This window comes from Mirounga angustirostris, unplaced genomic scaffold (genome assembly GCF_029215605.1).
Source record: "Mirounga angustirostris isolate CCGP_5_RB_7025 unplaced genomic scaffold, mMirAng1.0.hap1 SCAF_4, whole genome shotgun sequence".
NCBI lineage: Eukaryota > Metazoa > Chordata > Mammalia > Carnivora > Phocidae > Mirounga > Mirounga angustirostris.
In genome coordinates this window covers 66,550,059-66,577,162 of record NW_026991712.1, presented here as the reverse complement: position 1 = coordinate 66,577,162, position 27,104 = coordinate 66,550,059, and the positions used below count along the sequence as shown (strand labels likewise).

Here is a 27,104-nt window from a genome sequence, read left to right as displayed (position 1 = left end):
TTTAAGTCTAAATGAACCAAATTCTCCAACCAAAAGTCATAGAGTGACTAAATGGATAAAAGAAAAATAATCCATCTATGTGTTGCCTACAAAAGAGTCACTTCAGATGTAAGGAAACACAGAAACTGAAATTGAAGAGATGAAAAGATATTCCTTGCAAATGGAAACCAAAAGAAAGCTGGGCTAGCCATTCTTATATCACACAAAATAGACTTTAAAACAAAGACTGTACTAAGTGGCCAATAAGAACATTACATAATGATAAAGGGGTCAATCCAACAAGAGGATATAATATTTGTAAATATTTAGCCACCCAACAAGGGACAGTTAAATATATAAAGCAAATATTAACAGACCTAAAGGACTAAATAGCAATATAATAGTAGTAGTGGACTTTTATTACAATTAAATCCAATTACATCAATAGATAGATATAGATCATCCAAACTGAAAATCAATAAGGAAACATTAGCCTAAATTGGCATATTAGACCAGATGGACTTCACAGATAAATACAGAATATTCCATCCAAAAGCAGCAGAATACACATTCTTTTTAACTGCACATGAAATATTCTCCAGGATAAATCATATGATGAACCACAAAACAAGTCTTAATAAATTTAAAAAGAAGATGGAACTCATACCAAGTATATTTTACAACAACAATGATATGAAACTAGAAATCAATTACAAGGAGAAAAGTGGAAAATTTACAAATATGTGAAGATTAAACAACATGTCGCTAAATAATCAGTGGGTCAAAGAAGAAATTGAAAGAGAAATCAAAAAATACCTTGGGCAAATGCAAATGGAAATGCAATATACTAAAACTTATGGGATGCAACAATAAAAGTTTTAAGAGGGAAGTTCATAGTGATAATTGCTTACATAAAGAAAAAACTCTCAAATATTAACAACCTAACTCTATACCTCAAAAAACAAGAAATGAAGAACAAATGAGGCTCAAAGGTAGGAGAAGAAAGGAAATATCCAAAAACACAGAAATAAATGAATTCTACCAAATGAAATGAATTCTACCAAACATTCAAAGAAGAATTAATACCAATCCTTCTCAAACTCTTGCAAAAATACAAGAGGAAGGGGAGGAGCAAGATGGCGGAGGAGTAGGAGACCTAAATTTCGTCTGGTCCCAGGAATTCAGCTAGATAGGGATTAAACCATTCTGAACACCTATGAACTCAATAGGAGATCGAAGAAAAGAATAGCAGCAAATCTCTGAACAGAAAAACGACCACTTTCTGGAAGGTAGGATGTGCAGAGAAGTGAATCCGAGGCGATATTCCGGAACATAGACCGCGGGCGGAGGGAGCCTCCGTCAGCCACTACCGGCAAGTGATAGAGCTGCGGAGCACAAAATCGGAACTTATAGAAGTCAGCTCTGCTGAGGGTGGAATCCTCGCTGGTACAGTGTGGTCTCAGGACCCTCAGGGTCACAGAAAGACCGGGGGTGACTGAGTGCAGCAGAGCTCCCAGGTATCAGAGCAGGGAAGCTGGCTGCAAAGACAGAGCTGAGGAGTGGGCTCTCAGCTGGGGTTTGCCATAAACCATGATCCATGGCACAATCAGGCCACTGCTTTTCCAGCAGGGACCCAACAAGGGGCAGATCTGGGGAGACTCCCCTTTTTCCCCCAGGAGGAGCAGCGCGGGAGCGCACCACAGGAATCTGCTGGGTTTGGAGACTCCAAATGGGGTCCCGTGTCAGAGATAGAAATGCTCGGTCACAGGCTGGGTGAGCACAGAGTGCAGCCAGAGACCAGGGAGATGGGAGTGATTGACTGCTTTTGTCTAAGGGGCTCACTGAGGAGTGGGGCCCTGAGTTCTCAGCTCCTCCAGGATGGAGATTGGGAGGCCACCATTTTCACTCTCATCCTCCAAAGCTGTACGGAAAGTTTGCAGAGAACAAAAGCTCTGGAGAGCAAACCCAAGCAGATTACTTAGCCCCGCCCAGGCAAGGGTGGGGCAATTCCTCCTCCAGCAAAGATATTTGGGAACCACGGCAACAGGCCCCTCCCCCAGAAGATCAGCAAGAACAGCCCACCAAGACCAAGTTTACCAATCAATGAGAATGGCAGAACAACAGCACTAGGGGAATACTGCACATAGAATTCATGGCTTTTTCCCCATGATTCTTTAGTCTTTCAAAGTTAATTTTCTTAATTTTCTTTTTTTTCTTTTTCTTTTTTTTTGAATTTTTCTTTTTCCCTTTTTCAACCAACATCTTATCAATCGCTTTTTTAAAAATCTTTTTTATTTTTCATTTTTAGAGTCATATTCTATTCCTTCATAGTAGTTAACCTTATTTTTGGTATATATATAAGTTGTTCTCTCTTTAAAATTTTGGGATACAGTTTCTTCTAACAGACCAAAATATACCCTACATCTCTAGTGTATGGCTTTCTTTGATCACATGCTCTCCCTCCTTTTTTTAATTTCTTTCTTTTTCAACCAACTTCTTATCAGTTCCTTTTATAAAATCTTTTATAATTTTCATCATTACAGTCATATTCCATCCCTTCATCATATTTACCCTTATTTTTGTACATATATAAGCTTTTTTTTCTTTAAAATTTTGGGAGGCAGTTTCTTCTAACAGACCAAAATACGCCCAAAATCTAATCTGTGGCACTGATCTATTCACCAGCCTGATCATATTTGCTCATATTTTTTTTTTAATCATTTTCTTTTTCTTTTTTTTTTCTTTTTTCTTTCTTTCCCTTTCTTTTCCCCCGGTTTCAGGTCTCTTCTGATTTGTTTAGTGTATATTTTTCTGAGGTCGTTGTTACCCTGTTAGCATTTTGTTCTCTCATTCATCTATTCTCCTCTGGACAAAATGACAAGATGGAAAAACTCACCTCAAAAAAAAGAACAAGAGGCAGTACCGACTGCCAGGGACCTAATCAATATGGACATTAGTAAGATGAAACAACTAGAGTTCAGAATGACAATTTTAAAGGTACTAGCTGGGCTTGAAAATATCATGGAAGATATTAGAGAAACCCTTTCTGGAGAAATAAAAGAACTAAAATCTAACCAAGTTGAAATCAAAAAGGCTATTAATGAGGTGCAATCAAAAATGGGGGCTCTAACTGCTAGGATAAATGAGGCAGAAGAGAGAATTCGTGATATAGAAGACCAAATGATGGAAAATAAAGAAACTGAGAAAAGGAGAGATAAACAACTACTGGATCACGAGGGCAGAATTTGAGAGATAAGTGATACCGTAAGATGAAACAATATTGGAATAATTGGGATCCCAGAAGAAGAAGAAAGAGAGAGGGGGGCAGAAGGTATATTGGAGCAAATCATAGCAGAGAACTTCTCTAATTTGGGGAAGGAAACAGGCATCAGAATCCAGGAGGCACAGGGAACCCCTCTCAAAATCAATAAAAATAGGTCAACACCTCGACATCTAATAGTAAAACTTACAAGTCTCAGAGACAAAGAGAAAATCCTGAAAGCAGCTCGGGAGAAGAGATCTGTGACCTACAATGGTAGAAACATTAGATTGGCAACAGACCTATCCACAGAGTCCTGGCAGGCCGGAAAGGACTGGCATGATATATTCAGAGCACTAAACGAGAAAAATATGCAGGTAGGCTGTCATTGAAAATAGAAGGAGAGATAAAAAACTTCCAGGACAAACAAAAACTAAAGGAATTTGCAAACACAAAACCAGCCCTACAAGAAATCTTGAAAGGGGTCCTCTAAGCAAAGAGAGAGCCTAAAAGCAGCATAGACCAGAAAGGAACACAGACAATATACAGTAACAGTCACCTTACAGGCAATACAATGGCGCTAAATTCATATCTTTCAATAGTTACCCTGAATGTAAATGGGCTAAATGCCCCAATCAAAAGACACAGGGAAACAGATTGGTTAAAAAAACAAGACCCATCGACATGCTGTCTGCAAGAGACTCATTTTAGATCAAAAGACACCCCCATATTGAAAGTGAGGGGGTGGAAAACCATTTACCATGCTAATGGACACCAAAAGAAAGCTGGGTGGCAATCCTTATATCAGACAAGTTAGATTTTAAATGAAAGACTATAATAAGAGATAAGGAAGAACACTATATCATACTTAAAGGGTCTATCCAACAAGAAGATCTAACAATTGTAAATCTCTATGCCCCTAACATGGGAGCAGCCAATTATATAAGCCAATTAATAACAAAAGCAAAGAAACACATCGACAACAATACAATAATAGTGGGGGGACTTTAACACTCCCCTCACTGAAATGGACAGATCATCTAAGCAAAAGATCAACAAGGAAATAAAGACTTTAAATGACACACTGGACCAAATGGACTTCACAGACATATTCAGAACATTCCATCCCAAAGCAACAGAATACACATTTTTCTCTAGTCCCCATGGAACATTGTCCAGAATAGATCACATCCTAGGTCACAAATCAGGTCTCAACCGATACCAAAAGATTGGGATCATTCCCTGCCTATTTTCAGACAACAATGCTTTGAAACTAGAACTGAATCACAAGAGGAAAGTCAGAAAGAACTCAAATACATGGAGGCTAAAGAGCATCCTACTAAAGAATGAATGAGTCAACCAGGAAATTAAGGAAGAATTTTAAAAATTCATGGAAACAAATGAAAATGAAAACACAACTGTTCAAAATCTTTGGGATGCAGCAAAGGCAGTCCTAAGAGGAAAGTATATAGCAATACAAGCCTTTCTCAAGAAACAAGAAAGGTCTCAAGTACACAACCTAACCCTACACCTAAAGGAGCTGGAGAAAGAACAGCAAATCAAGCCTAAACCCAGCAGGAGAAGAGAAATAATAAAGATCAGAGCAGAAATCAATGAAGTAGAAACCAAAAGAACAGTAGAACAGATCAACAAAACTAGGAGCTGGTTCTTTGAAAGACTTAATCAGATTCATAAACCCCTGACCAGACTTATCAAAAAGAAAAATGACCCAAATAAATAAAATCATGAGTGAAAGAGGAGAGATCACAACCAACACCAAAGAAGTACAAACAATTATTAAAACATATTATGAGCAACTATATGCCAGCAAATTAGATAATCTGGAAGGAATGGATGCATTCCTAGAGATGTATCAACTACCAAAACTGAACCAGGAAGAAATAGAAAACCTGAACAGACCTACAACCACTAAGGAAATTGAAGCCATAAATCAAAAAGCTCCCCACAAACAAAAGCCCAGGGCCAGATGGCTTCCCAGGGGAATTCTACCAAACATTTCAAGAAAAATTAATACTTATTCTTCTGAAACTGTTCCAAAAAATAGAAATGGAAGGAAAACTTCCAAACTCATTTTATGAGGCCACCATTACCTTGATCCCAAACCCAAAGACCCCATCAAAAAGGAGAATTACAGACCAATATCCCTGATGAACATGGATGCAAAAATTCTCACCAAAATACTAGCCAATAGGATCCAACAGTACATTAAAAGGATTATTCACCACGACAAAGTGGGATTTATCTCTGGGCTGCAAGTTTGGTTCAACATCCACAAATCAATCAATGTGATACAATACATTAATTAAAGAAAGAACAAGAACCATATGATCCTCTCAATAGATGCAGAAAAAGCATTCGACAAAGTACAGCATCCTTTCTTGTTTAAAACTCTTCAAAGTGTAGGGATAGAGGCTACATACCTCAATATCATAAAAGCCACCTATGAAAAACCCACAGCAAATATCATTCTCAGTGGGGAAAAACAGAGCTTTCCCCCTAAGGTCAGGAACACGGCAGGGATGTCCACTATCACCACTGCTATTCAACATAATATCAGAAGTCCTAGCCACAGCAATCAGACAACAAAAGGAAATAAAAGGCATCTGAATCGGCAAGAAGAAGTCAAACTCTCACTCTTAGCAGATGATATGATACTTTATGTGGAAAACCCAAAAGACTCCACCCCAAAACTGCTAGAACTCATACAGGAATTCAGTAAAGTGGCAGGATATAAAATCAATGCACAGAAGTCAGTGGCATTCCTATACACCAACAAGACAGAAGAAAGAGAAATTAAGGAGTCGATCCCATTTACAATTGCACCCAAAACCATAAGATACCTAGGAATAAATCTAACCAAAGAGGCAAAGAATCTGTACTCAGAAAACTATAAAATACTCATGAAAGAAATTGAGGAAGACACAAAGAAATGGAAAAGCGTTCCATGCTCATGGATTGGAAGAACAAATATTGTGAAGATGTCAATGCTACCTAGAGCAATCTACACATTCAATGCAATCCCCATCAAAATACCATCCACTTTTTTCAAAGAAATGGAACAAATAATCCTAAAATTTGTATGGAACCAGAAAAGACCCCGAATAGCCAGAAGAATGTTGAAAAAGAAAAGCAAAGCTGGTGGCATCACAATTCCGGACTTCAAGCTCTATTACAAAGCTATATAATCATCAAGACAGTATGGTACTAGCAAAAAACCAGACACATAGATCAATGTAACAGAATAAGAGCCCAGAAATGGACCCTCAACTCTGTGGTCAACTAATTTTCGACAAAGTAGGAAAGAATGTCCAGTGGAAAAAAGACAGTCTCTTCAACAATTGTTGGGAAAATTGAACAGCCACATGCAGAAGAATGAAACTGGACCATTTCCTTATACCACACACAAAAATAGACTCCAAATGGTTGAAAGACCTGAATGTGAGACAGGAATCCATCAAAATCCTTGAGGAGAACATAGGCAGCAACCTCTTTGACCTCAGCTGAAGCAACTTCTTCCTGGAAACATTGCCAAAGGCAATGGAAGCAAAGGCAAAATGAACTATTGGGACTTCATCAAGATAAAAAGCTTTTGCACAGCCAAAGAAACAGTCAACAAAACCAAAAGACAACCGACAGAATGGGAGAAGATATTTGCAAATGACATATCAGATAAAGGGCTAGTATCCAAAATCTATAAAGAACTTATCAAACTCAACACCCAAAATACAACTAATCCAATCAAGAAATGGGCAGAAGACATGAACAGACATTTTTCCAAAGAAGACATCCAAATGGCCAACAGACACATGAAAAAGTGCTCAACATCGCTCGGCATCAGGGAAATCCAAATCAAAACCTCAAAGAGATACCACCTCACACCAGTCAGAATGGCTAAAATTAACAAGTCAGGAAATGATGATGTTGGCCGGGGTGCAGAGAAGGGGGAACCCTCCTACGCTGTTGGTGGGAATGCAAGCTGGTGCAGCCACACTGGAAAACAGTATGGAGGTTCCTCAAAAAGTTGAAAATAGAGCTACCATACGACCCAGCAATTGCACTAGTGGGTATTTACCCCAAAGATACAAATTTAGGGATCTGAAGGGGTACATGCATCCCAATGTTTATAGCAGCAATGTCCACAATAGCCAAACTATGGAAAGAGCCAAGATGTCCATCAACAGATGAATGGATAAAGAAGTGGTATATGTATACAATGGAATATTATGCAGCCATCAAAAGGAATGAAATCTTGCCATTTGCAATGACATGGATGGAACTGGAGGGTATTATGCTGAGCGAAATAAGTCAATCAGAGAAAGACATGTATCATATGATCTCACTGATATGAGGAATTCTTAATCGCAGGAAACAAACTGAGGGTTGCTGGAGTGGTAGGGGGTGGGAGGGATGGGTGGCTGGGTGATGGACATTGGGGAGGGTGTGTGGTATGGTGAGCACTGTGAATTGTGTAAGACTGTTGAATCACAGACCTGTACCTCTGAAATAAATAATACATTATATGTTAAAAAGAATAAAAAAGAAGCGGCGCGTGGGTGGCTCAGTCGTTAAGCGTCTGCCTTCAGCTCAGGTCATGGTCCCAGGGTCCTGGGATCAAGCCCCGCATCAGGCTCCCTGCTCTGCGGGAGGCCTGCTTCTCCTTCTCCCACTCCCTCTGCTTGTGTTCCCTCTCTCACTGTGTCTCTCTCTGTCAAATAAATAAATAAATAAAATCTTTAAAAAAAAAAAAAAGAAGAAGAAGATAGTAGGAAGGGAAAAATGAAGGGCGGGGGAATTGGAGGGGGAGACGAAACATGAGAGACTATGGACGCTGAGAAACAAACCGAGGGCTCTAGAGGGGAGGGGGATGGGGGATGGGTTAGCCTGGTGATGGGTATTAAAGAGGGCATGTATTGAATGGAGCACTGTGTGTTATATGCAAACAATGAATCATGGAACACTATATCAAAAACTAATGATGTAATGTATGGTGATTAACATGACATAATAAAAAAAATATTTAAAGCTAACAAAAAGAAATATACAAGAGGAAGGAACACTTTCAAACTCATTTTATGAGGCCAGCATTACCCTGATACCAAAACCAGACAAGGATGCCACAAGAAAAGAAAATGACAGGCCATATCATGATTAACATTTATGTTAACAAAATGTTAGGACACTGAATTCGTATACATCAAAGGGACCATACACCATGATCAAGTCAAAATTTATTTCTGGGATGGAAAGATGGTTCAACATCTGCAAATCAATGTGATAAACCACACTGACAGAATGAAGGGTACAAAATTATAGTCATCTTAATAAATACAGAAAAAGCATTTGACAAAATTCAGCATTCTCTTATGATAAAAGGTCTAACAAAGTGGGTATAGAAGGAATGTACCTCAGAATAATAAAGACCATATATGGCAAGCCTACAGGTAACATCATACTCAATGATGAAAAGTTGAAAGTTTTTCCTCTAAGATCAGGAATAAAGCAAGGATTCAACATAGTATTGGAAATCCTAACCAGAGCAATTAGGCAAGAAAAAGAAAATGTCATCCAATTTGGAAAGGGAGAAGCGAAAATTTCACTATGTGCAGATGACATGATATTGTACATAGATAACCTGAAAAGACTACACCCAAAAAAACTGTTAGAACTAATAAGTGAATTCAGTGAAGTTGCAGGATGAAAAATCAATGTACAAAAATCTGTTGCATTTTTATACACTAATAATGAACTATCAGAGAAATTAAGAAAAACAATCCTATTTAAATTGCATCAAAAACAATCAGATACCTAGGAATAAATTTAACTAAGGAGGTAAAAGGCTGGTACACTGAAAATTTTAAGACATTAATGAAAGAAATAGAGGAAGACACAAATAAATGGGAAATATGTTCCATGCTCATGGATTGGAAGAATTAATATTGTTAAACTATCCATAGTACCCAAATAAGTTTACAGATTCAATGCAACCTCTGTCAAAATTTCAATGGCATTTTTCACAGAAATAGAACAAATAACCCTAAAATTTGTATGGGAACACAAAAGATCACACATAACCAAAGGAAACATTTTGCTTACATAGCTTCGTAAGAGCTTTATTATGAGATATAATTGATATATAATATTACTTTCCAGGTGCACAACACAATGATTTGATATTTGTAAAGAATTTTTAAGTTGAGAATTAAGATTTTGTATTATAAACTTAAGTAGTTACAGAAGGGTAATAGTAGGTATGTATCGTAAATATATAACTTTAAAAATGAAACTGTTCTATCACTTTAGAATGTATCCAGTGGAATCTAAATACCACAGTGGTTTGACACCCACCGTAATACATTTTTTTAAAAAGATTTTATAAGTAAAAAATTATACATTATTCCTTTAAAAAAGAAGTATGGTATTAACATAAAAACAGGGCATAGATCAATAGAATAAAGTTCAGAAATGAACCCACATGTATATCACCAATCAATTTATGATAAAGGAACCAAGAATATAGAATGGGGAAGGGATAGTTTTTTCAATAAATGTTGGGAAAACTGGATAGCCATATGTAAAAGAATGAGACTGGACCATTATCTTACACAATACACAAAAATTAACCCAAAATGGATTAAACATTTGAATGTAATTGAAACCATAAAACTTCTAGAAGAAAACATAGGTGGTAAGCTCCTTGACATCAGTCTTGGTGAAGATTTCTTGGATCTGATACCAAAAGCAATCAAAGCAAAAATTAATAAGTGGGGCTACATCAAATTTAAAAGATTCTGCGCAGCAAAGGAAACCATCAATAAAATGAAAAGGCAGCCTACTAAGTGAATGGGGAAAATATTTCCAAATCTGATAAGGAGTTAATTTCCAAATATATAAGGAACTTATACAATTTAATAGCAAAACAAACAAACAATCCAATTTAAAAATGGGCAAAAGATCTGAATAAACATTCCTTTCAAAGAAGACATACAGATGGCCAACAGGTAATGAAGAGATATTCAACATCACTAATCATCCGGGAAATATAAATCAAAACCACAAGGAGATACTAGTTCACACTTGTTAGAATGGCTATTATCAAACAGACAAGTATTTGCAAAGTGGAGAAAAGGGAATCTCTCTGTGTATTGTTGGTGGGAATATAAACTGTATTTTCCACAGTATAGAGTTTCCTCAAGAATACATACATACATACATACATACATACATACATACTACCATATAATTCAGTAATTCCACTTCTGGGCATTTATTTGATGAAAATGAAAACACTAATTTGAAAAGACACATGCACCTCATGTTCATTGCAGTCTTATTTACAATAGCCAAGATATTATAAACTTATGTGTCCATCAATGGATGAATGGATAAAGAAATGTGTTATGTATGTGTGTGTGTCTGTCTGAAATTATATATATAATTATTCAGCCATAAAAACGAATGAAATGTTGTCATTTGTGACAACATGGATGGACCTTCAGGGCATTATGCAAAGTGAAATGAGTCAGAGAAAGATAGATACAGTATGATCTCACTAATCTAAAAAATAAAATGAAAACAAAACCAAGTTCATACATACAGAAAACAGATTGGTGAGAACAGATTGGTGTTTGCAGAGGCATGGGTGAGAGATGGGTGAAATGGATGAAGGGTGTCAAAAGGTACAAACTCCAAGTTATAAAATAAGTAAGACATGGAGATATAATGTACAGCATGGTGATTATATTTAGTAATACTTTATTGCATTTTTGAAAGTTGCTAAGAGAGTTGGTCTTAGAAGTTCTCAACACAAGGAAAATAATTTTTCGTAATTATGTATGGTAATCATTGTTAACTGGAATATTGTGATCATGATTCATTATTTGCGTATAACACCCAGTGCTCCATGCAGTACGTGCCCTCTTTAATACCCATCACCAGGCTAACCCATCCCCCCACCCCCTCCCCTCTAGAACATTCGCAGTTTCCACCAGAGTTCCAGATGTATATTCTATCTTAAAACACATCATAAATATGTCTCTTCCTTCTCTGTGGCCATCACAAGATGACATCATCCAACTCTTACCTGGACTCCTGCAAGAGCCTCCAAACTGATGTCCTCAGATTTTTTCTAACCCCATTCATTCATCCATTCTCCCATATTGCAACCATTGCGATTTTTTTTTTAAAGATTTATTTGTTTATTTGAGAGAGAGAACACACATGAATGGGAGGAGGGGCAGCAGGAGAGAATCATCAAGCAGACTCCCCACTGAGTGGGGACCCCAATGCAAGGCTTGATCCCACAACCCATGAGATCATGACCTGAGCTGAAACCAATGCTTAACCAACTGAGCCACCCAGGTACCCCAAACATAACGGTTTTTTTAGAGGCAAATCTAATCATGGCACTACAATATTTTAAATCACTATAATGTCATAACATTGTTTTTTGGATAAAATTCAAAATCCTTAACCTTAATGGTCCTCAACAACTAAACCCTAGGCTTATCTTTCCTCAGTAGCTCCCACAGCACTCTAATACTGTCTGACATTTGGTTCTTTTAATGATCCTGGTTCTTTTTTTAAATTTATTCTTTATTTTTATTTTTTTATTAACATATAATATATTATTTGTTTCAGGGGTACAGGTCTGTGATTCATCAGTCTTACATAATTCACAGCATTAACCATAGCACATACCTTCCCCAATGTCCATCACCCAGCCACCCATCCCTCCCAACCCCCTCCACTCCAGCAACCCTCAGTTTGTTTCCTGAGATTAAGAGTCTCTTATGGTTTGTCTCCCTCTCTGGTTTCGTCTTGTTTCATTTCTCCCTCCCTTCCCCTATGATCCTCTGTCTTGTTTCTCAAATTCCTCATATCAGTGAGATCATATGATACTTGTCTTCCTCTGATTGACTTATTTCGCTCAACATAATACCCTCTAGTTCCATCCACGTCATTGCAAATGGCAAGATTTCATTTTTTGATGGCTACATAATATTCCATTGTATATATATATATATACCACATCTTCTCTATCCATTCATCTGTTGATGGACATCTAGGCTCTTTCCATAGTTTGGCTATTGTGGGCATTGCTGCTATAAACATTGGGGTGCATGTACCCCTTCGGATCACTACATTTGTATCTTTGGGGTAAGTACCCACTAGTGCAATTGCTGGGTCATATGGTAGCTCTATTTTCAATTTTTTGAGGAACCTACATACTGTTTCCCAGAGTGGCTGCGCCAGCTTGCATTCCCACCAACAGTGTAAGAGGGTTCCCCTTTCTCTGCATCCTCGCCAACATCTGTTTTTTCCCAACTTGTTAATTTTAGCCATTCTGACTGGTGTGAGGTGGTATGTCTTTGAGGTTTTGATTTGGATTTCCCTGATGCCGAGCGATGTTGAGCACTTTTCCATGTGTCTGTTGGCCATTTGGATGTCTTCTTTGGAAAAATGTCTGTTCATGTCTTCTGCCCATTTCTTGATTGGATTAGTTGTATTTTGGGTGTTGAGTTTGATAAGTTCTTTATAGATTTTGGATACTAGCCCTTTATCTGATATGTCATTTGCAAATATCTTCTCCCATTCTGTCGGTTGTCTTTTGGTTTTGTTGACTGTTTCTTTGGCTGTGCAAAAGCTTTTTATCTTGATGAGGTCCCAATAGTTAGTTCATTTTTGCCCTTGTTTCCTTTGCCTTTGGAGATGTTTCTAGGAAGAGGCTGCTGCAGCTGAAGTTGAAGAGGTTGCTGCCTATGTTCTCCTCAAGGATTTTAATGGATTCCTGTCTCACATTTAGGTCTTTCATCCATTTTGAGTCTATTTTTGTGTGTGGTGTAAGGAAATCGTCCAGTTTCATTCTTCTGCATGTGGCTGTCTGATTTTCCCAACACCATTTGTTGAAGAGACTGCCTTTTTTCCATTAATCCTGGTTCTCTTTAAGCATTTATTCACAATTTTTCTCCCCATTGCAATCTGACATCCACCCCTTCATGGACTATCTAAATTTTAAATCTCCTTCTGAATTGAAAGTAAGCATTATTTACTTAGGGAAACTGTTCTGATTCCTTAAACTAGCTCAGTCCAATCTGTTCTTTGTCTGCTTAGAATATTGGACTTCATTTTTTTTAATATATATTTGCTTATTTGAAGGGGGGGCACATGGGGGGAGGGGCAGAGGGAGAAGGAGAGAGAGTCTCAAGCAGACTCTGCGCTGAGCGCAGAACCTAACTCAGAGCTCGATCTCATGATCCTGAGATCACGACCTGAGCTGAAATCAAGAGTTGAACACTAATGGAGTGCACCACCCAGGAGCCTCAGAATATTGGGCTTCATTTTGATAGCACTTAGAACATTGTCATTAAATAATAATTCTTTGTAATGAACTGTTGAAAGCCTCTTCCACCAGAATGTCAGCTTCTGAAAGTAGGGACTCTGTCTACTGTTATATCCTTACACAGGATCTTCAATATAGTTGGCATTTGACACATACTTGTGGGTAGATAATTAATTAATTAATTAAATAATTCAGTATTTATCGATCACTTATGTGCCACTTACTGGTCTAAGTTCTTTCATGTATATTTTCTTTTTTTTTTTTTTTGTAGTTTTTAATTTTATTATGTTATGTTAGTCACCATACAATACATCATTAGTTTTTGATGTAGTGATCCACAATCCATTGTTTTCGTATAACACCCAGTGCTCCATGCAGTATGTGCCCTCCTTAATACCCATCACTGGGCTAACCAATCCCCCTTCCCCCTCCCCTTTAAAACCCTGTTTGTTTCTCAGGTCCATAGTCTCTCATGGTTCATCTCTCCCTCCAATTCCCCCCGCCCATTTTTCCCTTCCTTCTCCTAATGTCCTCCATGTTATTCCTTATGTTCCACAAATAAGTGAAACCATAGGATAATTGACTTTCTCTGCTTGACTTATTTCACTTAGCATAATCTCCTCCAGTCCAATCCATGTTGATGTAAAACTTGGGTATTCATCTTTTCTGATGGCTGAGTAATATTCCATTGTATATATGGACCACATCTTCTTTATCCATTCATCTGTTGAAGGGCATCTCGGCTCTTTCCACAGTTTGGCTATTGCGGACATTGCTGCTATGAACATTGGGGTTCATATGGCCCTTCTTTTCACTACATCTGTGTCTTTGGGGTAAATACCCAGGAGTGCAATTGCTGGGTCATAGGGTAGCTCTATTTTTAAATTTTTGAGGCACCTCCACACTGTTTTCCAAAGTGGCTGTACCAACTTGTATTCCCACCAACAGTGTAAGAGGGTTCCCCTTTCTCCACAACCTCTCCAACATTTGTTGTTTCTTTCCCTGTCCATTTTTGCCATTCTAACTGGTGTAAGGTGGTATCTCAGTGTGGTTTTGATTTGGATTTCCCTGATGGCTAATGATGATGAACATTTTTTCATGTGTCTGTTAACCATTTGTATGTCTTCTTCAGAGAAGTGTCTTTTCATATCTTCTGCCCACTTTTTGACTTGATTATTTGTTTTCTGGGTGTTGAGTTTGAGAAGTTCTTTATAGATTTCGGATACCAGCCCTTTATCTGTAGTGTCATTTGCAAATATCTTCTGCCATTCTGTGGGTTGCCTCTTTGTTTTGTTGACTGTTTCCTTTGCTGTGAAGAAGTTTTTATCTTGATGAAGTCCCAAAAGTTCAGTTTTGCTTTTGTTTCCCTAGCTTTTGGAGATGTATCTTGAAAGAAGTTGCTGTGGCCTATGTCAAAGAGGTTACTGCCTATGTTCTCCTCTAGGATTTTGATGGATTCCTGTCTCACAATGAGGTCTTTCATCCACTTTGAGTTTATCTTTGTGAGTGGTGTTAAAGAATGGTCGAGTTTCATTCTTCTGCATGCGGCTGTCCAATGTTCCCAGCACCATTTATTGAAGAGACTGTCTTTTTTCCATTGCATGTTTTTTCCTGCTTTGTCGAAGATTATTTGACCGTAGAGTTGAGGGTCCATATCTGGGTTCTCTATTCTGTTCCACTGGTCTGTATGTCTGTTTTTGTTCCAGTACCATGCTGTCTTGGTGATCACTGATTTGTAATATAGCTTGAAATCGGGCAACGTGATGCCCCCAGCTTTCTTTTTCTTTTTCTTTCTTTCTTTTTTTTTTTTTTTAAAGATTTTATTTATTTATTTGCCAGAGAGAGACACAGCGAGAGAGGGAACACAAGCAAGGGGAGGGGAGAGGGAGAAGCAGGCTCCCCGCAGAGCAGGGAGCCCGATGCGGGACTCGATCCCAGGACCCTGGGATCATGACCTGAGCTGAAGGCAGTCGCTTAACCAACTGAGCCACCCAGGCGCCCTGTTTTTCTTTTTCAACATCTTAGCGATTCGGGGTCTTTTCTGATTCCATACAAATTTTAGGATTGTTTGTTCTAGCACTTTGAAAAATGTCATTGGAATTTTGATCGGGATGGCATTGAAGGTATAGATTGCTCTGGGTAGCATAGACATTTTAACAATGTTTATTCTTCTGATCCATGAGCATGGAATATTTTTCCATCTTTTTGTGTCTTCTTCAATTTCTTTCATGAGTGTTTTGTAGTTCCTAACCTCTTTGGTTAGGTTTATTCCGAGGTATCTTATGGTTTTTGGTGCTATTGAAAATGGAATCGTTTCTTTAATTTCTCTTTCTACAGTTGCGTTGTTAGTGTATAAGAAAGCAACTGATTTCTGTGCATTGATTTTGTATCCTGCCACATTACTGAATTGCTGGATGAGTTCTAGTAATTTGGGGGTGGAGTCTTTTGGGTTTTCCACATAAAAGTATCGTGTCATCTGCGAAAAGAGAGAGTTTGACTTCTTCTTTGCCAATTTGAATACCATTTATTTCTTTTTGTTGTCTGATTGCCGTTGCTAGGACTTCTAGTACTATGTTGAACAACAGTGGTGAGAGTGGGCACCCTTGACGTGTTCCTGATCTTAAGGGAAAGGCTCTCAGCTTTTCCCCATTGAGGATGATATTCGCTGTGGGTTTTTCATAGATGGATTTTATGAGCTTGATGAATGTTCCCTCTATCCCTATACTCTGAAGAGTTTTAATCAGGAAAGGATATTGTCTTTTGTCAAATGTTTTTTCTGCATCAATTGAGAGGACCATATGGTTCTTCTCCCTCCTCTTATTAATGTGTTCTATCACATTGATTGATTTGCGAATGTTGAACCACCCTTGCATCCCGGGGATAAATCCCACTTGGTCGTGGTGGATGATCCTTTTAATGTATTGTTGGATCCTATTAGCTAGGATTTTGTTGAGGATTTTGGAATCCATATTCATCAGGGATATCGGTCTGAAATTCTCCTTTTTGATGGGGTCTTTGCCTGGTTTGGGGATTAAGGTAATGCTGGCCTCATAGAATGAGGTTGGAAGTTTTCCTTCTGTTTCTATTTTTTGAAACAGTTCAATAGAATAGGTATTATTTTCTTTGAATGTTTGGTAGAATTCCCCAGGGAATCCATCAGGCCCTGGACTCTTGTTTTTTGGGAGGTTTTTGATCACTGCTTCAATCTCGTTACTGGTTATTGGCCTATTCAGGTTGTCAATTTTTTCCTGTTTCAGTCTTGGCAGCTTATAGGTTTCCAGGAAGGCCTCCATTTCATCCAGATTGCTCAGTTTATTGGCATATAGTTGTTGATAATAATTTCTAATAATTGTTTCTATTTCCTTGGTGTTAGTCGTGATCTCTCCCCTTTCATTCATAATTTTATTAATTTGGGTCCTTTCTCTCTTCTTTTGGATAAGTCTGGCCAGTGGTTTATCAATCTTATTAATTCTTTCAAAGAACCAACTTCTAGTTTCGTTGATTTGATCTACTGTGTTTCTGGTTTCTAATTCATTGATTTCTGCTCTAATTTTAATTATTTCTCTTCTAATGCATGGCTTAGGCATCGTTTGTTGCTTTTTCTCTAGTTCTTTAAGGTGTAGAGTTAGTTGGTGAATTTGGGATTTTTCTGTTTTTTTTGAGTGAGGCTTGGATGGCTATGTATTTCCCCCTTAGGACTGCCTTTGCAGTATCCCATAGGTTTTGGACCGATGTGTTTTCATTCTCATTGATTTCCATGAATTGTTTAAGTTCTTCTTTGATTTCTTGGTTGACCCAAACATTCTTGAGCAGAGTGGTCTTTAGCTTCCAAGTGTTTGAATTTCTGCCAAATTTTTTCTTGTGATTGAGTTCCGGTTTTAGAGCATTGTGGTCTGAGAATATGCAGGGAATAATCTCAATCTTTTGGTATCGGTTGAGACCTGATTTGTGACCCAGAATATGGTCTATTCTGGAGAAAGTTCCATGTGTGCTCGAGAAGAATGAGTATTCTGTTGTTTTAGGGTGGACTGTTCTATAAATATCTATGAGGTCCATCTGGTCCAACGTATCATTCAAAGCTCTTGTTTCCTTGTTGATTTTCTGCTTAGATGATCTGTCCATTGCTGAGAGTGGAGTATTGAGGTCTCCTACAATTAATGTATTGTTATCATATGACTCTTTATTTTGGTTAACAGTTGGTTTATGTATATGGCTGCTCCCATGTTAGGGGCATAGATATTTACAATTGTTAGATCTTCCTGTTGGATAGACATTAAGAATGACATAGTGTCCTTCTGTGTCTCTTATTACAGACTTTAGTTTAAAATCTAATTTGTCTGATATAAGAATTGCTACCCCAGCTTTCTTTTGAGGTCCGCTGGCATGGTAGATAGATCTCCATCCCTTCACTTTCAGTCTGGATGTATCTTTAGGTTCAAAATGATTCTCTTGTAGACAGCATATGGATGGGTCCTGTCTTTTTATCCAATCTGCAACCCTGTGCCGTTTTATGGGAGAGTTTAGGCCATTCACGTTGAGAGTGATTATTGAAAAATATGAATTAATTGTCATCATGTTGCCTGTGAAGACGTTGTTTTTATAGATTGTCCCTGTAAATTTCTGTTGTAGATCACTCTTGGTGTCTTCTGCCAGTCGTGGAAGCTCTGCATCTCTCCATCCATTCTAAATGAAAGCCTTGCCAGATAAAGTATTCTTGGCTGCATGTTCTTCTCATTTAGTACCCTGAATATGTCTTGCCAGGCCTTTCTGGCTTACCAGGTCTCTGTGGATAGGTCTGACGTTATTCTGATGTTCCTCCCTCTGTACATAAGGAATCTCTTCCCCCTAACTGCCCTTAAGATGGTTTCCTTGGTTCTAAGATTTGCAAGTTTTACTATTACATGCCGGGGTGTTGGCCTGTTTTCCTTGATCTTAGGAGGGGTCCTCTCTGCCTCTAGGACTCGAATGTTTGTTTCATTCCCCAGATTAGGGAAGTTCTCAGCTATGATTTGCTCAAATACATCTTCTAGTCCTCTCTCTCTCTCCACTCCCTCCGGGATTCCAATGATTCTGACATTGGAACGCCTCATGGTGTCACTTATTTCTCTGATTCTATTTTCATGGATTCTGAGTTGTTTTTCCCTGGCCTCATCTTTTCCCTTTTTATCTATTATACTGTCTTCCAGATCGCTTATTCTCTCTTCTGCCTCAGTTACCCTAGCTGTTAGATTATCTAGATTGGATTGGATCTCATTGATAGCATTTTTAAGTTCTGCCAATTCACCTTTTATTTCTGCCCTTAGAGACTCTATGTTGACATTAGTTGATTTCTCCATTCTAGCCATTGTCTTCACAATTGCTAGCCTAAATTCCATCTCCGACATCTTGGTTATATCTGCATCCATTTGTAAATCTGCAGCATAAGTCATAATCTCTGAGTCTTTTCTGTTTTGGGGGCTCCTCCTCCTAGTCATTCTGTTGATGGGTGTTTGAGGGAATGTATAGAGTCCAAATTATTGACCAGAACCCAAGCAAGATGCACCTGTTTTCTTGGGACCTTAGGGTTGCTGGCCTCTTGTTTTCCCAGCCTGTCTTCTGCGGGAGGGGCCTGCGGCGCTGTTACTCAGGCAACCCTGTTTGGGCGGAGTTGCCCTGCGCCCGTGGCAGGGGATGGGCTCAGTGGGAATCAGTTTTGGGGGCTTTTGTTCTCTGGCGCCTTTCTCTGGTGGCATTCCGTGTCTCTTCCGCAAGTCAGAGCAGAAGAGACCGTTTCCAACCCTCTGCTTCAGAGCAGAGAGACCTCAGTCTGTTCTTCATTGAGCTCTCCAGGCCACACCATCTCCTTTTCTGTCCCTGCTGCTATAAATTGCAGCGGCCTGGGTTGTGCGCCCCTCCGCAGCGCTCCCAGTCCTGCCTCCAGGTCAGGGCACGTCTCTGCCTTTGTGCTTCTAAAACCGCCAGCCGCTCCCAGTTCACGCACGGGCGACTCCCCTGCTTAGGGTTTCCACCCCCGGGGGTTGCAGTTCACCAGCGTGACCCCCGCGCACCAGGTTTCCGTCTCGGAGGCTGCAGTTCGCGTGTGCGTGACCGTAGCTCCGGTTTCTGTCCGGGGGGCCTGCGGTCCGCGTGCGCGCGACCCCGCTGGTCTGGTTTTCCACCCCGGGGGCTGCCCTAAAGTTCTTTCCCGATGCTACCAGTCTGCGAGTCTGTGCCCCGTCTGCAGCGCGCGAGGCTGTCACTCACCGGCGGTGTAGGATCCCCATGTCCAGGCAGAATCATGGCTCCCCGCTTCCTAAGTCAAAACCAACTGCCTGTGATATTCTGTTTGTAGAGATCCAGATCTTCTTACATCTCAGGCTAGTTTCGTGGGTGCTCAGAGTGGTCTGGTAGATATCCAGCTCAATTCTGGGGACCAGTTGAAATAGGGTCCTCTACTCCGCCATCGTTCCCCCCTCCTCTCATGTATATTTTCATTTAAACTCACAACAACCCTATTGGATAGGTACTTTTATAGTCTCTATTTTACGTGTGAAGATAACAGGTATGGAAAGATTAATAACTTGCAGATGTATAATCTCCATCCCTGCCACCATGGACATTTTATTCATGAATTTATTGGCCATGGATAGGAATAGCTGAGGAAAGTGGCTATTTATTAAGATCCTTCCCTGCAGAGGTTGCTCTTTGGGAAGCATTAACATGGAACAAAAACATGTTTCCATTTTATGCCCATTTGGAGAGGTTTATCTACATACCTCTTCCTTACACCATCTTGTCAGCAAACTTCTGATCATTTTCCTTCTAAATATTGACCATAAAAGTAAACTATTATCCACTACCCATGCATCAATGTAGATCTGCATTTGTGGTCATCTCTTCTTCCAGGCAAACAAACCACTGGGTGCATTGCCTAAAGCTCTGCCCACCTGGAGGATTTCCCTTCACAACTATTTTTTCAGGGCCACTTATGAATGGGACTATAGTATTGCAGCTGTTTATTTTTGGGTAGTGCCACCATATCATGCAGCATTCTCTGTAAAGCAGGCTGAGATTTTTTTTTTCTTCTGAAGTCATCAGATCATAGAAAATAGTTGTGGGTTGAGACAGGAGGTAATGTAGCCGCAATATGAGACTTGGAAATCTGAGACACTTGCTTATAGAATTAATTTGTGCTTTTAGGATTTTCTTGAGCCTGATAATGCACAGTTCCACTTGATGATGGAGAGCCGCTGTGTACATCCAACTTTATGGTTTGGTAAGTCAGACACTGTTCAATTTGGGAAGCTCAGTTTTCATGGTAATTTGGTAGCCTCCATCAAGTGTTTTGTTTCCATGAGAACCCTGAGGCTAGCCAAAGGTTGTTTCTCAATAGGAGAGAATGGTGACAATTATCATATGATCTCACTGATATGAGGAATTTGAGAAACAAGACAGAGGATCATAGGGGAAGGGAGGGGAAAATGAAACAAGATGAAACCAGAGAAGGAGACAAACAATAAGAGACTCTTAACCTCAGGAAACAAACTGAGGGTTGCTGGAGTGGAGGGAGGGATAGGGGTGACTGGGTGATGGACATTGGGGAGGGTATGTGTTATGGTGAGCGCTGTAAATTTTGTAAGACTGATGAATCATAGACCTGTACTTCTGAAACAAATAATAAATTATATGTTAATTAAAAAAAGAGAGAGAGAGAAGGGTGAGAATTCAGAGAATGGTGGCTTTGCTTTGAAATCTTCAAGCACCTTTAGGGACCTTCCAGTAGCTTCATGCAACATCTCTATCTTCCATAGACACTTCAGACACCATCAGATCAGCTGAGTCAAATGAGCAAAGTAAGGGAGCCACTTGCATAACAGCCTGAATCTGTTCATAACTTTGTTTTGCTTTTGACCTTAGTCAATACAGGAAGTCTTCTGGTTTATTCAGTAAATAGATTGTAGTATCAGACCCAAGAGAGTATATGCTGCTTCAAAAACCCAAAAAGACCCAAAAGTAGAAGTCAGTTGCAGCAACTTGTCCTTCTTGATGCCTGGTCACTAGACCCCTAAAAATTCCAACCAGGGGGTATACATATGCCTAATGATGTCTAGGAAGGTTTAATTTCCTCTTCACAAGGTCCAATCAGTATGATAACATCAATGTAGTGGACCAAGGTGTTATCTTGTGATTGAAGAAATAATAAAGGTCTCTTTGACTGGATTATGATTATGACAAGGGTTGGAGATTTGATATAGTAAGACAGTTAACATTTATTGCTGGCCCTTCTAGGTGAAAGCAAACTGCATTTGCCAGATTAATAGCTACCACACCAGGGATGTGTTGATGTGCTGTGATGATTAAACCACATGTAGAAAAGCAGCTGCAATTTAAATCATCACCTCATTAAACTTGTACTATGCTCTTGTTGTTCTTTAAGATTAATCTGTCCTCTGCACAGTCCACATAGGCAAATTAAATGGGGATATGGTAGGAAGTGCCATTCTTGTATTCCTTATTTTCTTGATAAGGTATTAATATCTGCTAATACCCCTCTATGAATGTGGCATTACTTTTGGTTTGCTCTGTTGTTAGACAGAGGTAGTCCTAGAGATTTTCATTTAACTTTTCCTGCCATAATAACCTTCAATCTCCAGATCAAGGAGCCAATATGGGGATTCTGCCAATTGCTGAGTATATTTATTCTTTTTTTTTTTTAAGATTTTATTTATTTATTTGGAGAGAGAGAGAGAGAACAAGCAGGGGGAGCAGTAGGCAGAGGGAGAAGCAGACTCCCTGCTGAGCAAGGAAACGTATGTGGGACTCATCACAGGACCCTGAGATCATGACCTGAGCTGAAGGCAGACACTTAACCAACTGAGCCACTCAGGCATCCTGAGTATATTTATTCTAAATATACATTCTGTAGGTGAGGAAACAACCATTGGGTGCATTCATTTAGGGAGCCCCCTATAAACTGGATGTAAGCCAAACTGCATTAATCTTTTGATTTCTGAAATTGTCTAATAATTTCTTTTTCACCAAGCACAGTGGCTGTATGTCCCTTTGAAAACAGGCTAGGAAGAAGATTTACAATATAAACTTTTGGCAGTGTAGCAGGGCCTTTCCTTCAGGGGATTTGACCTATTCATCATTAAATGGGTTTGAATCTGCAAACTGGTTCAAATAAAAGGATTGGTTGGGGAACCATAATTGGTTGTAAGTCAAGTCAAACTTTTAGATTTAGAGCTTTTCTGCTTATAAAAATCAACTAAGACTTTAGTAGGTACCCATCTTTCTTTTCTAGGAATACCATAATCACTTAACTGACACCAAAGATCTCTGTGCATTAAAATATTCTGGTTTTGATGTTGTGGTAATTCTGACTTCATAGAATGAATTAGAAAGCATTCCCTCTGCTTCTGTGTTTGAAAGAGATTGTAGAGAATTGGCATAATTTCTTCCTTAACTCTTTGGTAGACTTCACCAGTAAACACATCAGGGCCTGGTGCTATCTGTTTTGTAAGATTATTAATTATTGATTCAAATCCTCTAATAGATACAGGATTATCAGATTGTCTATTTCTTCTGTTTGAGTTTTGATAGATTCTGTCCTGCAAAGAATTGGTACATTCCATTAAGGTTATCAAAATTGTGGGCATAAAGGTTTATAAACTCTTTATTTCTTGATTATCCGGTTAATATTGATGAAATCTGTATTAATGTCTCCTCTTTCTTTTCTTTTTTTTTTTTTTTTTAAAGATTTTATTTATTTATTTGAGAGAGAGAATGAGACAGAGAGAGAGAGCACGAGATGGGGGAGGATCAGAGGGAGAAGCAGACTCCTTGCCGAGCAGGGAGCCCGATGTGGGACTCGATCCCGGGACTCCAGGATCATGACCTGAGCCGAAGGCAGTCGCTTAACCAACTGAGCCACCCAGGCGCCCAATGTCTCCTCTTTCATTTTTGATATTAGTAATTTTCATCCTCTTTCTTTTTTATTTAATTAACCTGGCTAGAGGCTTGTCAATTTTATTGATTTCTTCAAAGCACCAGTTTTTTTATTTTATTGATTTTCTCTATTGATTTTCTATTTTCAATTTCATTGATTTCTACTCTAAATCTTACTTATTTTCTTCTGCTTACTTTGGATTTAATTTGCTCTTCTTTTTCTAGTTTCCTAAGGTGGATCTAGTTTCCTTAGATGATTGATTTTTGATCTTTCTTCTTTTCTTTCCGTATTCTGTTTTTTTATTTTTATTTTTTTATTCTTATGTTAATCCCCATACATTACATCATTAGTTTTAGATGTAGTGTTCCATGATTCATTGTTTGTGCATAACACCCAGTGCTCCATACAGAATGTGCCCTCCTCAATACCCATCACCAGGCTAACCCATCCTCCCACCCCCCTCCCCTCTAGAACCCTCAGTTTGTTTTTCAGAGTCCATCGTCTCTCATGGTTCATCTCCCCCTCCGATTTCCCCCCCTTCATTCTTCCCCTCCTGCTACCTTCTTCTTCTTCTTCTTCTTCTTTTTTTTTTTTCTTAACATATATTGCATTATTTGTTTCAGAGGTACAGATCTGAGATTCAACCGTCTTGCACAATTCACAGCGCTTACCAGAGCACATACCCTCCCCAGTGTCTATCACCCAGTCACTGCATCCCTCCCACCTCACCCCCCACTCCAGCAACCCTCAGTTTGTTTACTGAGATTAAAAATTCCTCATATCAGTGAGGTCATATGATACATGTCTTTCTCTGTTTGACTTATTTCGCTCAACATAATACCCTCCAGTTCCATCCACGTCGTTGCAAATGACAAGATCTCATTCCTTTTGATGGCTGCATAATATTCCATTGTATATATATACCACCTCTTCTTTATCCATTCATCTGTCGATGGATATCTTGGCTCTTTCCACAGTTTGGCTATTGTGGACATTGCTGCTATAAACATTGGGGTGCACGTACCCTTTTGGATCCCTACTTTTGTATCTTTGGGGTAAATACCCACTAGTGCAATTGCTGGGTCGTAGGGTAGCTCCATTTTCAACTTTTTGAGGAACCTCCATACTGTTTTCCAGAGTGGCTGCACCAGCTTGCATTCCCACCAACAGTGCAGGAGGGTTCCCCTTTCTCTGCATCCCCGCCAACATCTGTCGTTTCCTGACTTGTTAATTTTAGCCATTCTGACTGGTGTGAGGTGGTATTTCATTGAGGTTTTGATTTGGATTTCCCTGATGCCGAGCGATGTTGAGCACTTTTTCATGTGTCTGTTGGCCATTTGGATGTCTTCTTTGGAAAAATGTCTGTTCATGTCTTCTGCCCATTTCTTGATTGGATTAGTTGTTTTTTGGGTGTTGAGTTTGATGAGTTCTTTATAGATTTTGGATACTAGCCCTTTATCTGATATGTCATTTGCAAATATCTTCTCTCATTCTCTCGGTTGTCTTTTGGTTTTGTTGACTGTTTCTTTTGCTGTGCAAAAGCTTTTTATCTTGATGAAGTCCCATAATTCATTTTTGCCCTTGCTTCCCTTGCCTTTGACGATGTTTCTAGGAAGAAGTTGCTTCGGCTGAGGTCAAAGAGGTTGCTGCCTGTGTTCTCCTTTAGGATTTTGATGGACTCCTGTCTCACGTTGAGGTCTTTCAACCATTTGGAGTCTATTTTTGTGTGTGGTGTAAGGAAATGGTCCAGTTTAATTCTTCTGCATATGGCTATCCAATTTTCCCAACACCATTTGTTGAAGAGACTGTCTTTGTTCCATTGGACATTCTTTCCTGCTTTGTCAAAGATGAGTTGACCATAGAGTTGAGGGTCCATTTCTGGGCTCTCTATTCTGTTCCATTGATCTATGTGCCTGTTTTTGTGCCAGTACCATACTGTCTTGATGATGACAGCTTTGTAATAGAGCTGGAAGTCCGGACTTGTGATGCCACTAGCTTTGCTTTTCTTTTTCAACATTCCTCTGGCTATGCAGGGTCTTTTCAGGTTCCATACAAATTTTAGGATTATTTGTTCCATTTCTTTGAAAAAAGTGGATGGTATTTTGATGGGGATTGCATTGAATGTGTAGATTGCTCTAGGTAGCATTGACATCTTCACAATATTTGTTCTTCCAATCCATGAGCATGGAACGTGTTTCCATTTCTTTGTGTCTTCCTCAATTTCTTTCATGAGTATTTTATAGTTTTCTGAGAACAGATTCTTTGCCTCTTTGGTTAGATTTATTCCTAGGTATCTTATGGTTTTGGGTGCAACTGTAAATGGGATCGACTCCTTAATTTCTCTTTCTTCTGTCTTGTTGTTGGTATATAGGAATGCCACTGACTTCTGTGCATTGATTTTATATCCTGCCACTTTACTGAATTCCTGTATGAGTTCTAGCAGTTTTGGGGTGGAGTCTTTGGGGTTTTCCACATAAAGTATCATATCATCTGCTAAGAGTGAGAGTTTGACTTCTTCTTTGCCGATTTGGATGCCTTTTATTTCTTTTTGTTGTCTGATTGCTGCGGCTAGGACTTCTAATGCTATGTTGAATAGCAGTGGTGATAGTGGACATCCCTGCCGTGTTCCTGACCTTAGGGGGAAAGCTCTCAGTTTTTCCCCATTGAGAAAGATATTTGCTGTGGGTTTTTCATAGATGGCTTTTATGATATTGAGGTATGTACCCTCTATCCCTACACTCTGAAGAGTTTTAATCAAGAAAGGATGCTGTACTTTGTCAAATGCTTTTTCTGCATCTATTGAGAGGATCATATGGTTCTTGTTCTTTCTTTTATTAATGTATTGTATCACATTGATTGATTTGTGGATGTTGAACCAACCTTGCAGCCCAGGGATAAATCCCACTTGGTCCTGGTGAATAATCCTTTTAATGTACTGTTGGATCCTATTGGCTAGTATTTTGGTGAGAATTTTTGCATCCATGTTCATCAGGGATATTGGTCTGTAATTCTCCTTTTTGATGGGGTGTTTGTCTGGTTTTGGAATCAAGGTAATGCTGGCCTCATAAAATGAGTTTGGAAGTTTTCCTTCCGTTTCTATTTTTTGGAACAGTTTCAGAAGAATAGGTATTAATTCTTCTTGAAAGGTTTGGTAGAATTCCCCTGGGAAGCCATCTGGCCCTGGGCTTTAGTTTTTTGGGAGATTTTTGATGACTGCTTCAATTTCCTTAGTGGTTATAGGTCTGTTCAGGTTTTCTATTTCTTCCTGGTTCAGTTTTGGTAGTTGATACATCTCTAGGAATGAATCCATTTCTTCCAGGTTATCTAATTTGCTGGCATAGAGTTGCTCATAATATGTTTTAATAATTGTTTGTATTTCTTTGGTGTTGGTTGTGATCTCTCCTCTTTCATTCATGATTTTGTTGATTTGGGTTATTTCTCTTTTCTTCTTGATAAGTCTAGCCAGGGGTTTATCAATCTTGTTAATTCTTTCAAAGAATCAGCTCCTAGTTTCGTTGATCTGTTCTACTGTTCTTTTAGTTTCTATTTCATTGATTTCTGCTCTGATCTTTATTATT

General features: G+C 39.0%; 1 long non-coding RNA gene across 1 annotated transcript in view; it reads left to right on the top strand.

Annotated features, from left to right (window-relative positions):
* LOC123859029 (uncharacterized) overlaps positions 1–27,104 on the top strand; it is a 270,181-nt gene that overhangs the window by 10,701 nt on the left and 232,376 nt on the right. Inside the window, exon 4 of the long non-coding RNA XR_010410684.1 lies at positions 20,778–20,853. This is a non-coding gene — a long non-coding RNA (uncharacterized LOC123859029). The remainder of the gene's footprint in view (positions 1–20,777; positions 20,854–27,104) is intronic.